This window comes from Cherax quadricarinatus, chromosome 2 (assembly GCF_038502225.1).
Source record: "Cherax quadricarinatus isolate ZL_2023a chromosome 2, ASM3850222v1, whole genome shotgun sequence".
Lineage (NCBI taxonomy): Eukaryota > Metazoa > Arthropoda > Malacostraca > Decapoda > Parastacidae > Cherax > Cherax quadricarinatus.
In genome coordinates this window covers 21054420-21070126 of record NC_091293.1, presented here as the reverse complement: position 1 = coordinate 21070126, position 15707 = coordinate 21054420, and positions in this window count along the sequence as shown.

Genomic DNA, 15707 nt, shown 5'->3' with positions numbered 1-15707 from the left:
TTAAATAGTGGTTATTTATATCCTGTATTGTGCGGTGAGTTCTAATACTGATATCTGTAGTGGTGGGAGGTTTGGATAAGTATACCGCTAAAGCACTTTGGTCATATAGAGTATAGTCTCTAATAAACATAATGAAGTTGAAATTGTCAATGTGTTGTGCTAGAATGAGCTAAAGTACAACTAGGTATAAACTAATAATATAAAAATACAAATTACAAATAGCACCAGACTCACTCTTGTAATTGCACTAAGGTCTAATATAATGAATTTGGTGTTGTCTATGTATTGAGCTAGAATGAGCTAAAGTACAACTAGGTATAAACTAATAATATAAGAATACAAGTTAAAAAGGCACAAGACTCTCATTTGCAATTGCACTAACGTCTAATATAAGTTGTTAACAAGAACAAGAGTATAACTAGATTGAAATTGACAAGATAAAATACACAAATTAATGTTCCAAAAGAATAAAATAGAAAAATAACAATGGCAATGACTTGGTTATAATATGATAGTAAGATGGTAGACAGATACACAGGTACACAGGTACACAGGTACACAGGTACACAGGTACACAGGTACACAGGTACAAAGGATAATATAAAGGTTGGAGTTGAATATACAAACTTGAAAATGATAAAGTAATGTTTATTTCAAGTATTAAATTTTAAGAACAGTTATTTGGATTCAATATTGGACTGGTAGTTATACTAGAGGTTATTTAGCAGTACAAGGTAATTAAGAGTACTCTAAGATAGTAAATGTGGTATTAAAACAGGTTATGGTAATTAGACAAGTAATGGTAATTAAATGATGTCAAAAATGTTAAGAGTAAATTGTATTGATAGTAAAATGGTAATGAATTATTAATTTTAGTAAGTAATATCAATTAATAGTATTTAAAGAAATATGAGGTTGTAATATGGACAGAGAAAGTATTAATTAAGCAAATACATAAATAACCCGCACATAAAAGAGAGAAGCTTACGACGACGTTTCGGTCCGACTTGGACCATTGACAAAGTCACACTAACAGAGGTAAGCAAGCAAGCAAGTGCAGGTAAGATCCCAATGGGATGAGCGGGGAAGACGGGACAGACGAAGAATAGCGCTGGAGAGGAGTGTTCTTAGTCGTAGAAATAGAGCCAGGCCTTGGCCCAGCAGCTAAGGCGATTGTGGGACAGACTTGGCGAAAAAACGGGAAGAGAGAGAGCTGTGTATGGAACTGAACTTCTCCAGGCTGAGGGACTGACAACCTCAAATTCTACGACTTCAAGGGCGATGGACCGATCACACAGGCGACGGAAAAAAATAACAGAGCGGCTAAAAGAGGTCAATATATCTGAAATGCGTAGGGAGACACTGGTCAGAGAAATAGCAAGCATCGAACTTAAGCTAAAAGAATCCTTTAGGAGTCAGGAATCGCGGGAAGAACTAAAAGCCATAAATGAAATCGAAAGAAACCCAAAGTATTTCTTCTCCTATGCCAAATCAAAATCGAGAACAACGTCCAGTATTGGGCCCCTACTTAAACAAAATGGGTCCTACACAGATGACAGCAAGGAAATGAGTGAGCTACTCAAGTCCCAATATGACTCAGTTTTTAGCAAGCCGCTAACCAGACTGAGAGTCGAAGATCAAAATTAATTTTTTATGAGAGAGCCACAAAATTTGATTAACACAAGCCTATCCGATGTTATCCTGACGCCTAATGATTCGAACAGGCGATAAATGACATCCCTATGCACTCTGCCCCAGGGCCAGACTCATGGAACTCTGTGTTCATCAAGAACTGCAAGAAGCCCCTATCACAAGCCTTTTCCATCCTATGGAGAGGGAGCATGGACACGGGAGTCGTCCCACAGTTACTAAAAACAACAGACATAGCCCCACTCAACAAAGGGGGCAGTAAAGCAACAGCAAAGAACTACAGACCAATAGCACTAACATCCCATATCATAAAAATCTTTGAAAGGGTCCTAAGAAGCAAGATCACCACCCATCTAGAAACCCATCAGTTACACAACCCAGGGCAACATGGGTTTAGAACAGGTCGCTCCTGTCTGTCTCAACTATTGGACCATTACGACAAGGTCCTAAATGCACTAGAAGACAAAAAGAATACAGATGTAATATATACAGACTTTGCAAAAGCCTTCGACAAGTGTGACCACGGCGCAATAGCGCACAAAATGCGTGCTAAAGGAATAACAGGAAAAGTCGGTCGATGGATCTATAATTTCCTCACTAACAGAACACAGAGAGTAGTCGTCAACAGAGTAAAGTCCGCGGCAGCTACGGTGAAAAGCTCTGTTCCACAAGGCACAGTACTAGCTCCCATCTTGTTCCTCATCCTCATATCCGACATAGACAAGGATGTCAGCCACAGCACCGTGTCTTCCTTTGCAGATGACACCCGAATCTGCATGACAGTGTCTTCCATTGCAGACACTGCAAAGCTCCAGGCGGACATCAACCAAATCTTTCAGTGGGCTGCAGAAAACAATATGAAGTTCAACGATGAGAAATTTCAATTACTCAGATATGGTAAACATGAGGAAATTAAATCTTCATCAGAGTACAAAACAAATTCTGGCCACAAAATAGAGCGAAACACCAACGTCAAAGACCTGGGAGTGATTATGTCGGAGGATCTCACCTTCAAGGACCATAACATTGTATCAATCGCATCTGCTAGAAAAATGACAGGATGGATAATGAGAACCTTCAAAACTAGGGAGGCCAAGCCCATGATGACACTCTTCAGGTCACTTGTTCTATCTAGGCTGGAATATTGCTGCACACTAACAGCACCTTTCAAGGCAGGTGAAATTGCCGACCTAGAAAATGTACAGAGAACTTTCACGGCGCGCATAACGGAGATAAAACACCTCAATTACTGGGAGAGCTTGATGTTCCTAAACCTGTATTCCCTGGAACGCAGGAGGGAGAGATACATGATTATATACACCTGGAAAATCCTAGAGGGACTAGTACCGAACTTGCACACGAAAATCACTCACTACGAAAGCAAAAGACTTGGCAGACGATGCAACATCCCCCCAATGAAAAGCAGGGGTGTCACTAGCACGTTAAGAGACCATACAATAAGTGTCAGGGGCCCAAGACTGTTCAACTGCCTCCCAGCATACATAAGGGGGATTACCAACAGACCCCTGGCAGTCTTCAAGCTGGCACTGGACAAGCACCTAAAGTCAGTTCCTGATCAGCCAGGCTGTGGCTCGTACGTTGGTTTGCGTGCAGCCAGCAGCAACAGCCTGGTTGATCAGGCTCTGATCCACCAGGAGGCCTGGTCACAGACCGGGCCGCGGGGGCGTTGACCCCCTGAACTGTCTCCAGGTAAACGCCAGGTAATGTAATATGTTGGTAGTACTGTAATGTAATATGTTGGTAGTACTGTAATGTAATATGTTGGTAGTACTGTAATGTAATATGTTGGTAGTACTGTAATGTAATATGTTGGTAGTACTGTAATGTAATATGTTGGTAGTACTGTAATGTAATATGTTGGTAGTACTGTAATGTAATTTGTTGGTAGTACTGTAATGTAATCATCCCTTTCCTCTTGAAAAAGCAAATGACCTCATAAATGACTGGTCCAAAACATCCAGGCATGAAAGCCTTCCATCTCATATTAGAAAAAATTTAGAGAGTACTTCTGAAGAAATGTTGAAACTGATTAATTTTATGAGCCAAAATATTGATGAGAGTGATTGCCTCTTTACCGAGTATGAATTAGATAATGCATTAACCAAAGGTCGATCAACTGCTCCTGGAGAGGATGGTATAACCTATGATATTCTCAGAACTCTAAGGCACGTGCCTGATAACCCTTTGTTGGCACTGTATAATCTCAGTTACATTGAGGGCGTTCTTCCTACTTCCTGGACCAATAGTCTCATTGTGCCTATCCCTAAGCCTATCCCTAAGCCTATCCTTTAGCCTGGTGGCTAAAGCTCCCGCTTCACACACGGAGGGCCCGGGTTCGATTCCCGGCGGGTGGAAACATTCGACACGTTTCCTTACACCTGTTGTCCTGTTCACCTAGCAGCAAAATAGGTACCTGGGTGTTAGTCGACTGGTGTGGGTCGCATCCTGGGGGACAAGATTAAGGACCCCAATGGAAATAAGTTAGACAGTCCTCGATGACGCACTACTTTCTTGGGTTATCCTGGGTGGCTAACCCTCCGGGGTTAAAAATCCGAACGAAATCTTATCTTATCTTATCTTAACAGCCTGATACATTTAGGCCGATCTCCTTAACTAGTTGTCTTTGTAAAACTTTTGAAAGAATGATGCTTAACAGACTGTACTACAGAATCAGACACCAACTTTCCCCCTACCTCTATGGGTTCATGAAAGGTAAAAGTGTGCAGAACTGTATTTCCACATTTCTCACTGCACACACCTCTACTAGTTTTACCACTTTTCTTGATCTAAAATCTGCATTTGATATTGCGAACAGAACCGTTATACTACATGAACTAGCCAAAATGAATATTGGTGGTAGCTTACTCTGCTGGATAATAGGATACCTGTCAAATAGAGTATCCTCTGTCCTTTACCAAGGCTTCAGAAGTGATTCTAAAGAAATGTCTTTAGGTACACCGCAGGGAGGAGTTCTTAGTCCCATGCTATTTAATATTCTGATTAATGCTCTCCTAAATGCTCTACCTGCCTCACCTAAACATATAGCTATAAGCTATGCTGATGATATCATGATCCATACAACAGGGCATAAGAAGATGAATACCATTCTTAATGAAGTTCAAGCAATTTGTAATCGACTAGGCCTCATAATATCTTCCTCTAAAACTAAGATATTAACAAGCAAACGACATCCACCACCCATCTATTTGCAGGGTGAAATCATTAGCTACGTTAAAACTTACAGATATCTTGGTGTAGATGTACCCTTTAACAAATCCACTATACCACAACTAAACAAGAAATGTAAAGCTAGGCTAAATGCTCTCAAAGCTGTTGCTGGCTACAATCCCAACTATGGTGCAAATGTGAGAATCGTGAGAATGATGTACATAGCCTATGTTAGGTCCTTAATTGATTATGCTGCTCCCATGTTGATATTAGCTAGAGAAAGTTCTCTCCGACCCTTGGAGTTAATGCAAAATGAAGCTCTCAGGATTATTCTTGGCTGTCCCAGGTCTACAAAAGTTCTTAACATGAGGAAGGAGCTTGGTATTTCTAGTATCAGTGATAGGATTGTTGAAATTAACACTGTACTCGGTATTAGAATGTTGAGAAACGAACCAGACACTGTCACAGTGAATCTTACCAAGTGTCTAGAGGTAAATACACACAGATCTAAATGGATTGTGAAAACGTGCAATTGCATTAAGTTTTATAACCTGCATGAACTGTATCACTGTAGGCAACAAGAGCATTTCACCCCTCCATGGAAGATGTGTTCATTTAATATCACATACCTACAAGTTCCTCCCAAGAAGCTCATTGCTAGTAATCCCTTCCTTAAATCTCTTGTTAGAGCAACTGCTCAAGAAGAAATTTCTCACCTAGCTGGTAGTAACAAGTTATCACAAGTTATATACACTGATGGATCTAAACAGGAGTCTTCTGGCAGGGCTGCATCTGCTCTTGTTGCCACCTCCCTAGTTAAGAACGATAATAAATTTGTTGAGTTAGGCATAAGAATTAACAACTGGGCGTCTACACTGCAAACTGAATTGTTTGCAATCCTAATGGCGCTAAAGCTAACCTATGACACTGAGCTTGACTCTATCATCATTACTGATTCTATGTCATCATTGAAGGCTCTTGGCTCATATAATGACTCCAACAACATGCTCATTGGGGAAGCCAGGTATAGATACTCAAAAATTAGGGAAAAAGGAATTAATGTACAATTGCTATGGATCCCATCACACATTGGATTACTCCTTCATGATAAAGTTGATATGTTAGCCAAGAAGAGTATCGAGAAGGAGAATGTAGAATATAACTTTGGTATAACTGTGTCTAGCATTAGGAATAATATTAGGAGAGAAGTAAATAATGAAAATGATTGTTATAGGAATGCAGTTAGAAGCCTGAGTAGATCTATAACCCACTATGATAACATGAACGTAGATAAGTATGTTTATGGAGCAACTTGCAATGTGAACAGACTGACTGATGTTGTAGTGGCCAGGCTTAGGCTTGGTTATAAGTACTTCTGGCAGTTTGGGAGACACACAGATGATGATCAAACTAAATGTAAATTATGTGATCAGGCATATGGTCATTCTCTTGAACACTCAGTGGGCTGCAGAAAACAATATGAAGTTCAACGATGAGAAATTTCAATTACTCAGATATGGTAAACATGAGGAAATTAAATCTTCATCAGAGTACAAAACAAATTCTGGCCACAAAATAGAGCGAAACACCAACGTCAAAGACCTGGGAGTGATCATGTCGGAGGATCTCACCTTCAAGGACCATAACACTGTATCAATCGCATCTGCTAGAAAAATGACAGGATGGATAATGAGAACCTTCAAAACTAGGGAGGCCAAGCCCATGATGACACTCTTCAGGTCACTTGTTCTATCTAGGCTGGAATATTGCTGCACACTAACAGCACCTTTCAAGGCAGGTGAAATTGCCGACCTAGAAAATGTACAGAGAACTTTCACGGCGCGCATAACGGAGATAAAACACCTCAATTATTGGGAGCACTTGAGGTTCCTAAACCTGTATTCCCTGGAATGCAGGAGGGAGAGATACATGATTATATACACCTGGAAAATCCTAGAGGGACTAGTACCGAACTTGCACACGAAAATCACCCACTACGAAAGCAAAAGACTTGGCAGACGATGCACCATCCCCCCAATGAAAAGCAGGGGTGTCACTAGCACGTTAAGAGACCATACAATAAGTGTCAGGGGCCCGAGACTGTTCAACTGCCTCCCAGCACACATTAGGGGGATTACCAACAGACCCCTGGCAGTCTTCAAGCTGGCACTGGACAAGCACCTAAAGTCAGTTCCGGATCAGCCGGGCTGTGGCTCGTATGTTGGTTTGCGTGCAGCCAGCAGCAACAGCCTGGTTGATCAGGCTCTGATCCACCAGGAGGCCTGGTCTCAGACCGGGCCGCGGGGGCGTTGACCCCCGGAACTCTCTCCAGGTAAACTCCAGGTAAACTATGTGCTTAATTGTCCACTTATTGAGGAATACAGAGACAGACAGTATAATAACCTATGTGACATGTCAAGATATCTTATTAATGAAAATAAGATACCAGATATACTAAGCAAATTTCCTAAATTTGCTTGTAACAGATAAGTGAACTATAGATATGTAGATATAAATCCATATGTATTCCTGTTAACCCTTTGGGGCCTAGTTCCTAGGCCTTTTGTGTATCCATATGCTCTCGCGCTACCGTCCACAGGATGGATATGGGGTGCACAATAAACTAGCCACTTCGGTGGCAAAATCTAAAAAATCTAATCTGTAATGTAATATGTTGGTAGTACTGTAATGTAATATGTTGGTAGTACTGTAATGTAATATGTTGGTAGTACTGTAATGTAATATGTTGGTAGTACTGTAATGTAATATGTTGGTAGTACTGTAATGTAATATGTTGGTAGTACTGTAATGTAATATGTTGGTATTACTGTAATGAAATATGTTGGTAGTACTGTAATGTAATATGTTGGTAGTACTGTAATATGTATAAACATGTGTAGTTTGATGTTCATAATAACAGTAATAAACTAACCAAAATATATCACAGGCAAGCTGACCATTGATTGCAGTGTGATTCTTTACTTGTCTTTTGAGTCAAAATCATCCACCTGGAGTCTACCTGGAGAAGGTCTCGGGGGTTGACGCTCCTGCCGCCCGGTCTGTGACCAGGTCTCATAGTGGATCAGGGCCTGATCAATCAGGCTGTTACTGCTGGCTGCACACAAGCTGACGTATGAACTACAGCCCGGTTGATCAGGTACTGCGTTCAGGTGCCTGTCCAGTGCCATCTTGAAGACAGTCAGGGGTCTATTGGTAATCCCCCTTATGTATGCTGGGAGGTAATTGAACAGTCTTGGTCCCCGACACTTATTGTGTTGTCTCTCAGTGTACTCGTGACACTCTTGCTTTTCGTCGGGGAAATGTTTCATCTGCCGAGTCTTTTGCATTCATTAGGAGTGATTTTCGTGTGCAGGTTTGGTACCAATTCCTCCAGAACCTTCCAAGTGTATATTACCATGTATCTCTCTCGCCTACGTTCGAGGGAATACAGATCAAGGACCTTCAACCTTTCCCAGTAGTTTAGGTGCCTTATCGCACTTATGTGTGCCGTGAAAGTTCTTTGTACACTCTCCAGGTCTGCAATGTCGCCAGCCTTGAAGGGGGCCGTTAGTGTACAGCAGTATTCCAGCCTAGAGAGCACAAGTGATTTGACGAGAATCATCATGGGGTTGGCATCCCTAGTTTTGAAGGTTCTCATTATTCATCATAGCAGATGAGGTAGATACATTGTTGTGGTCTTTTAGAGGTGAGACGAGGTAAAGAGGAAACAGAAAAAATACACCACCAGTGAACATAGCTGCAATAAATCCTAGCAAACAGAACTCCAGTCTATGCAAATTCTATACCTGGGTTCTCCAACAACATGCTCATTGTAGAAGCCAGGTATAAATACTCAAAAATCCGGGACAAAGGAATTAATGTACAATTGCTGTGGATCCCATCACACATTGAATTATTCCTTCATGATAAAGTTGATATGTTAGCCAAGAAGAGTACCCAGAAGGAGAATGTAGAATATAACTTTGGTATATCTGTGTCTAGCATTAGGAATAATATTAGGAGAGACGTAAATAATGAAAATTATTGTTATAGGAATGCAGTTAGAAGCCTGAGTAGATCTATAACCCACTATGATAACATGAACGTAGATAAGTATGTTTATGGAGCAACTTGCAATGTGAACAGACTGACTGATGTTGTAGTGGCCAGGCTTAGGCTTGGTTACAAGTACTTCTGGCAGTTTGGGAGACACACAGATGATGTTCAAACTAAATGTAAATTATGTGATCAGGCATATGGTCATTCTCTTGAACACTATGTGCTTAATTGTCCACTTATTGAGGAATACAGAGACAGACAGTATAATAACCTATGTGACATGTCAAGATATCTTATTAATGAAAATAAGATATCAGATATACTAAGCAAATTTCCTAAATTTGCTTGTAACAGATAAGTGAACTATAGATATGTAGATAAATAAAAACCTGTATGTACACCTGTTAACCCTTTTGGGGCCTAGTTCCTGGGCCTTTTGTGTATCCATATGCTCTTGCGCTACCGTCCACAGGGTGGATATGGGGTGCACAATTAACTAACCAGTTCGGTGGCAAAATCTAATCTAACCCTCTGGGGTTAAAAATCCGATCAAATCTTATCCTTGCTTAGCATGCTTCAAATATATGTTGGACGGGTATATAAGTGGGTGCGGTTGGGTGTGAGTTGAATTTGCCTAGCATGGGCCAGTAGGCCTGATACAGTGTTCCATCGTTCTTACATAAGCTCTCCTGCCAATCATTGCAGCGTAAACAGTCTTACGTGTACAAAAATGAGATGGTGTAAGGTTGTTTCGTTAGATTTTAGACTGGGTTATATTGGTTTTCCTTCGATTATATTAGATTTGTTACCATTTCCACAAAGTAAGCCCACCTAAGACATAAATTATCAATGAACTTTATATTAACAAAAGGTTTGATTGAAGGTAGAGGAGAGTAACCTCAGCTTGTTGAATAAAGACACATACAACAACACTAAGCTTCGTATAGACACATACAACAACAACACTAAGCTTCGTACAGACACATACAACAACACTAAGCTTCGTATAGACACATACAACAACAACACTGAACTTCGTACAGACACATACAACAACACAAAGCTTCGTATAGACACATACAACAACAACACTGAACTTCGTACAGACACATACAACAACACTGAACTTCGTACAGACACATACAACAACAACACTGAACTTCGTACAGACACATACAACAACACTGAACTTCGTACAGACACATACAACAACAACACTAAGCTTCGTACAGACACATACAACAACAACACTGAACTTCGTACAGACACATACAACAACAACACTGAACGTCGTACAGACACATACAACAACACTGAACTTCGTACAGACACATACAACAACAACACTGAGCTTCGTACAGACACATACAACAACACTGGACTTCGTACAGACACAAAAGACAACACTGAACTTCGTACAGACACATACAACAACACTGAACTTCGTACAGACACATACAACAACAACACTGAACTTCGTACAGACACATACAACAACACTGAACTTCGTACAGACACATACAACAACAACACTGAACTTCGTACAGACACATACAACAACAACACTGAACTTCGTACAGACACATAAAACAACAACACTGAACTACGTACAGACACATACAACAACAACACTGAACCTCGTACAGACACATACAACAACACTGAACTTCGTACAGACACATACAACAACAACACTAAGCTTCGTACAGACACATGCAACAACAACACTGAACTTCGTACAGACACATACAACAACACTGAACCTCGCACAGACACATACAACAACACTGAACTTCGTACAGACACATACAACAACAACACTAAGCTTCGTACAGACACATACAACAACAACACTGAACTTCGTACAGACACATACAACAACAACACTGAACTTTGTACAGACACATACAACAACAACACTGAACTTCGTACAGACACATACAACAACAACATTGAACTTCGTACGGACACATACAACAACAACACTAAGCTTCGTACAGACACATACAACAACAACACTGAACTTCGTACAGACACATACAACAACAACACTGAGCTTCGTACAGACACATACAACAACACTGGACTTCGTACAGACACATGCAACAACACTGAACTTCGTACAGACACATACAACAACAATGAACTTCGTACAGACACATACAACAACACTGAACTTCGTACAGGCACATACAACAATACTGAACTTCGTACAGACACATACAACAACACTGAACTTCGTACAGACACATACAACAACAACACTGAACTTCGTACAGACACATACAACAACACTGAACTTCGTGCAGACACATACAACAACACTGAGCTTCGTACAGACACATACAACAACACTGAACTTCGTACAGACACATACAACAACACTGAACTTCGTACAGTCACATACAACAACACTGAACTTCGTACAGACACATACAGCAACACTGAACTTCGTACAGACACATACAACAACTCTGAACTTCGTACAGACACATACAACAACACTAAGCTTCGTACAGTCACATACAACAACACTGAACTTCGTACAGACACATACAACAACTCTGAACTTCGTACAGACACATACAACAACACTAAGCTTCGTACAGTCACATACAACAACACTGAACTTCGTACAGACACATACAGCAACACTGAACTTCGTACAGACACATACAACAACTCTGAACTTCGTACAGACACATACAACAACACTGAACCTCGTACAGACACATACAACAACACTGAACTTCGTACAGACACATACTACAACAATTGTCCTCAAAGATTTGTTAAATTATACCATGAATTAAGAAAAAATCCTGGAGTTCACCTTACGAAGTCAGACAAAGTTAGTTAGTTTAATATGTTTATTATGCACCCCATACCCATCCTGTGGGCGGTAGTCAAAAGATTACAGAGGTACATAATGGGTCCAGGGACTGGGCCTCAAAGTTTTGATAGCTGAGCAAGTTACAGATGTAATGAATTCACAATTTACAAAGGTAATGAACTCACAATTTACAAAGGTAATGAACTCCAGGTAGGTCTAGTCACAATCATGACAAGTTACAAAGGTATTTACAGATTACAGAGGTACACAATGGGTCCAGGGACCTGGCTCCAAAGTTTTGATGGCTGAACTAGGTACAAGGTAATGAACTCACAAGTTACAAAGGTAATGAACTCACAAGTTACAAAGGTAATGAATACTGTAAGAATGGTTACTTACGTTTATACATGGCTGCAATCATGAACAAATTTTAGAGTAATGAGCAATTCACACTTCCACACCCGGTCACAACTGTAGTGAGTTATTGGTGCAAATGTTGATTGCTGAGTCTCTCTCTCTCTCACACACACACACACACACATACAAATTCATACGCACACACACACATAAACACACACACACACACACACACACACACACACACACACACACACACACACACACACACACACACACACACACACACACACACACACACATACACAAACTCATACACACACACGCACACACACTCATACACACCACACACACACTCATACACACACACACACTCATACTCACACACACACACACACACACACACACACACACACACACACACACACACACACACACACACACACACACACACACACACACACACACACACACACTCACACACTCATACACATACACACAAACACACACACACACACACACACACACACACACTTCGTGTGTGTGTGTGAGAGCACGGACTCGACCCCCGCAACCTCAACTAGGTGAGTACACACACACACATGCACATATGTGGTAATGCTTTATTTACAGCTAGCAAAGTCAGGGTATTTCTCCAGAATGGTCTGTAATATACCACTGTGGATAAAATACTTAGCCATTTCTTGAACACTTCTGAGTGAGTTGTTTCTAAATTCATTAATTTTATCGCACTCCAGTACATAATGACGCAGGGTGTGACAATAATCCATCTGGCAAAGTTTACATTTCGTTTGGTCTACATCTGGTGGTGGTGATTTAACCTGCCAAAGATACTTGTAACCCAGCCGGAGCCGGGCGGTAGTGACATCCAAGAGTCTGCTTATTTTGTTGGATGCACCATAGACATGTGGCTCCTCCTGCATGATAGAATGATGATAGATGGACTCACTGGTGTCAATCTCCCTGAGCCTTAAGTCCATAAAATTCAGCTGAAGTTCTTTTCGTATTATTGTTCTCAAACTACTACCTGACAAGCCAAGATTGTAATCTACCCCCTCTTTGAAAGCATACAGCTTAGCCAATTTATCAGTTCTATCATGCATCTGAAGACCAATGTGAGATGGAATCCACAGCATGTGCACTCTGACTCCACTGTCCACAATCCTACCATACCTGTGTCTGGCTTCTGACACAAGCATGCCACAATTTATGCTTAATGAGTTGAGAGCATTTATGGATGACAGAGAATCAGTTACAATTAAACTGTCAATCTTTGATACATAGATGCATTTCAGTGCAAGGAGTATGGCAAACAGTTCTGTCTGAAGGGTAGAGGCCCAATTATTGATGCGTGCTCCAATTTCTTTAAGAGAGCCATCACTCTGTACGACAACAGCAGCACTACCAGCTGCACCAGTGGATTGGTGAACAGAACCATCAACGTAAATAATTTGCGAGAGTGTATGCTGTGTGACTAAGTTATCAATACAGCTTAAGGCCTCATGTTTGGCTTCAAGGCGAAGTTTTGGTTGTGATTTAAGAAGTAGTTTGGGGGGAAATGGAGGAATGGTAGTTTGGAATGGGGTAATATTCCATGGAGCGGAGAAGTGCCGCTGTTGCCTTACTTGACATAGATCATGTATCTGATTCAAGCGGAGGTCGGTTCCAGTCTTTTCGATCCATCTGGAGGAGTGTTCACCAGTGCTGAGGAAAGTTTGGAGGGCTTCTGTGCAGGGGTTTGAATGAGCTTGCCTGAGCATATTAACCCCTATTAGGATATTTTTTTCAGTAACACGATCTCTGATGCTTGGAATATCAAGTTCTTTTTGCATATTTAAAATTTGCAGTAACCTCTTGTGAGGAACTGTGTCGAAGGCCTTCTTGCAGTCCAAAAATATGCAGTCGATCCACCCCTCTCTCTCTTGTCTTACTTCTGTCACCTTGTCATAAAACTCTAGTAGGTTTGTGACACAGGATTTTCCTTCCCTGAAACCGTGCTGGTTGTCAATTATACACTTGTTTCTTTCCAGGTGCCCCACCACTCTCCTCCTGATGATCTTCTCCATGACCTTGCATACTATACACGTTAGTGATACAGGTCTGTAGTTTAGTGCCTCATGTCTGTCTCCCTTTTTAAAAATGGGGACTACATTTGCCATTTTCCATACCTCAGGGAGTTGCCCAGTTTCAAATGATGTGTTGAAGATCTTTGTTAATGGCTCACACAATATCTCTGCTCCCTCTTTAAGGACCCATGGAGAGATGTTGTCTGGTCCCACCGCCTTTGAGGTGTCAAGTTCGCATAGCAGCTTCTTCACCTCCTCCTTGGTTATATGTACCTCACCCAGCACTTGCTGGTGTGCCCCCCTGTTCTGATTTCTTGGAGTCCTACTGGTTTCCACTGTAAATACCTCTTTAAATCTTGTGTTGAGCTCCTGACAAACCTCTCGGTCGATTCTTGTGAATTCCCCATCACCCTTCCTCAGTCTGATTACCTGGTCCTTGACTGTTGTTTTCCTCCTGATGTGGCTGTACAACAGCTTCGGGTCAGTCTTTACTTTTGATGCTATGTCATTTTCATATTGTCTCTGAGCCTCCCTTCTTATCTGTGCATATTCGTTTCTGGCTCTTCGGCTGATTTCTTTATTTTCGGGAGTTCTCTGTCTTCTGTACCTTTTCCATTCTCTAGTACACCTAGTTTTTGCCTCCCTACACCTTTGGGTGAACCAAGGACTCGTTATGTTCTTCCCCTTATTTCTGTTTCCCTTGGGAACAAACCTCTCCTCTGCCTCCTTGCATTTTGTTGCTACATAGTTCATCATTTCTTGTACTGGTTTTCCTGTCAGTTCCCTCTCCCACTGAATGTCTTGAAGGAAGTTCCTCATGCCTGAGTAGTTACCCCTTTTGTAGTTTGGTTTTTCCCAGCCTATTCCTGCTACTCTCTCCACTTGGAGCTCAACTATGTAGTCGAAGCACAGAACCACATGATCACTAGCTCCCAGGGGCCTTTCATACATGATACCCTCGATGTCCGAACTACTCATGGTGAATACAAGGTCCAACCTTGCTGGTTCATCCTCTCCTCTCTCTCTGGTAGTGTCTCTAACATGTTGATGCATAAGGTTTTCCAGTACCACATCCATCATCTTGGCTCCCCATGTTTCGGGACCCCCATGGGGCTCCAGGTTTTCCCAGTCAATCTCCTTGTGATTGAAATCACCCATAACTAGTAACTTTGCTCCCCCCATGTGTGCTCTCCTGGCCACCTCGGCTAGTGTGTCGACCATTGCTCTGTTGCTCTCATCGTATTCTTCTCTTGGCCTCCTGCAGTTCTGTGGTGGGTTGTACATTACTGCAATTATCACCTTATGTCCCTCAGACTGGATTGTTCCTACTAAGTAGTCCCTTTTGCCCGTGCCATCCATTCCTTCCATTTTCTCAACCCCCCACTGGTTTTTAATGAGCAGTGCAACTCCTCCTCCCCCTCTCCTCCCTCTGTCTTTCCTGAGGATTTGATATCCGGATGGAAAGATTGAATCTGTTATTATTTTGGTGAGTTTTGTTTCTGTGAGTGCTATTATGTCTGGGGATGTCTCCT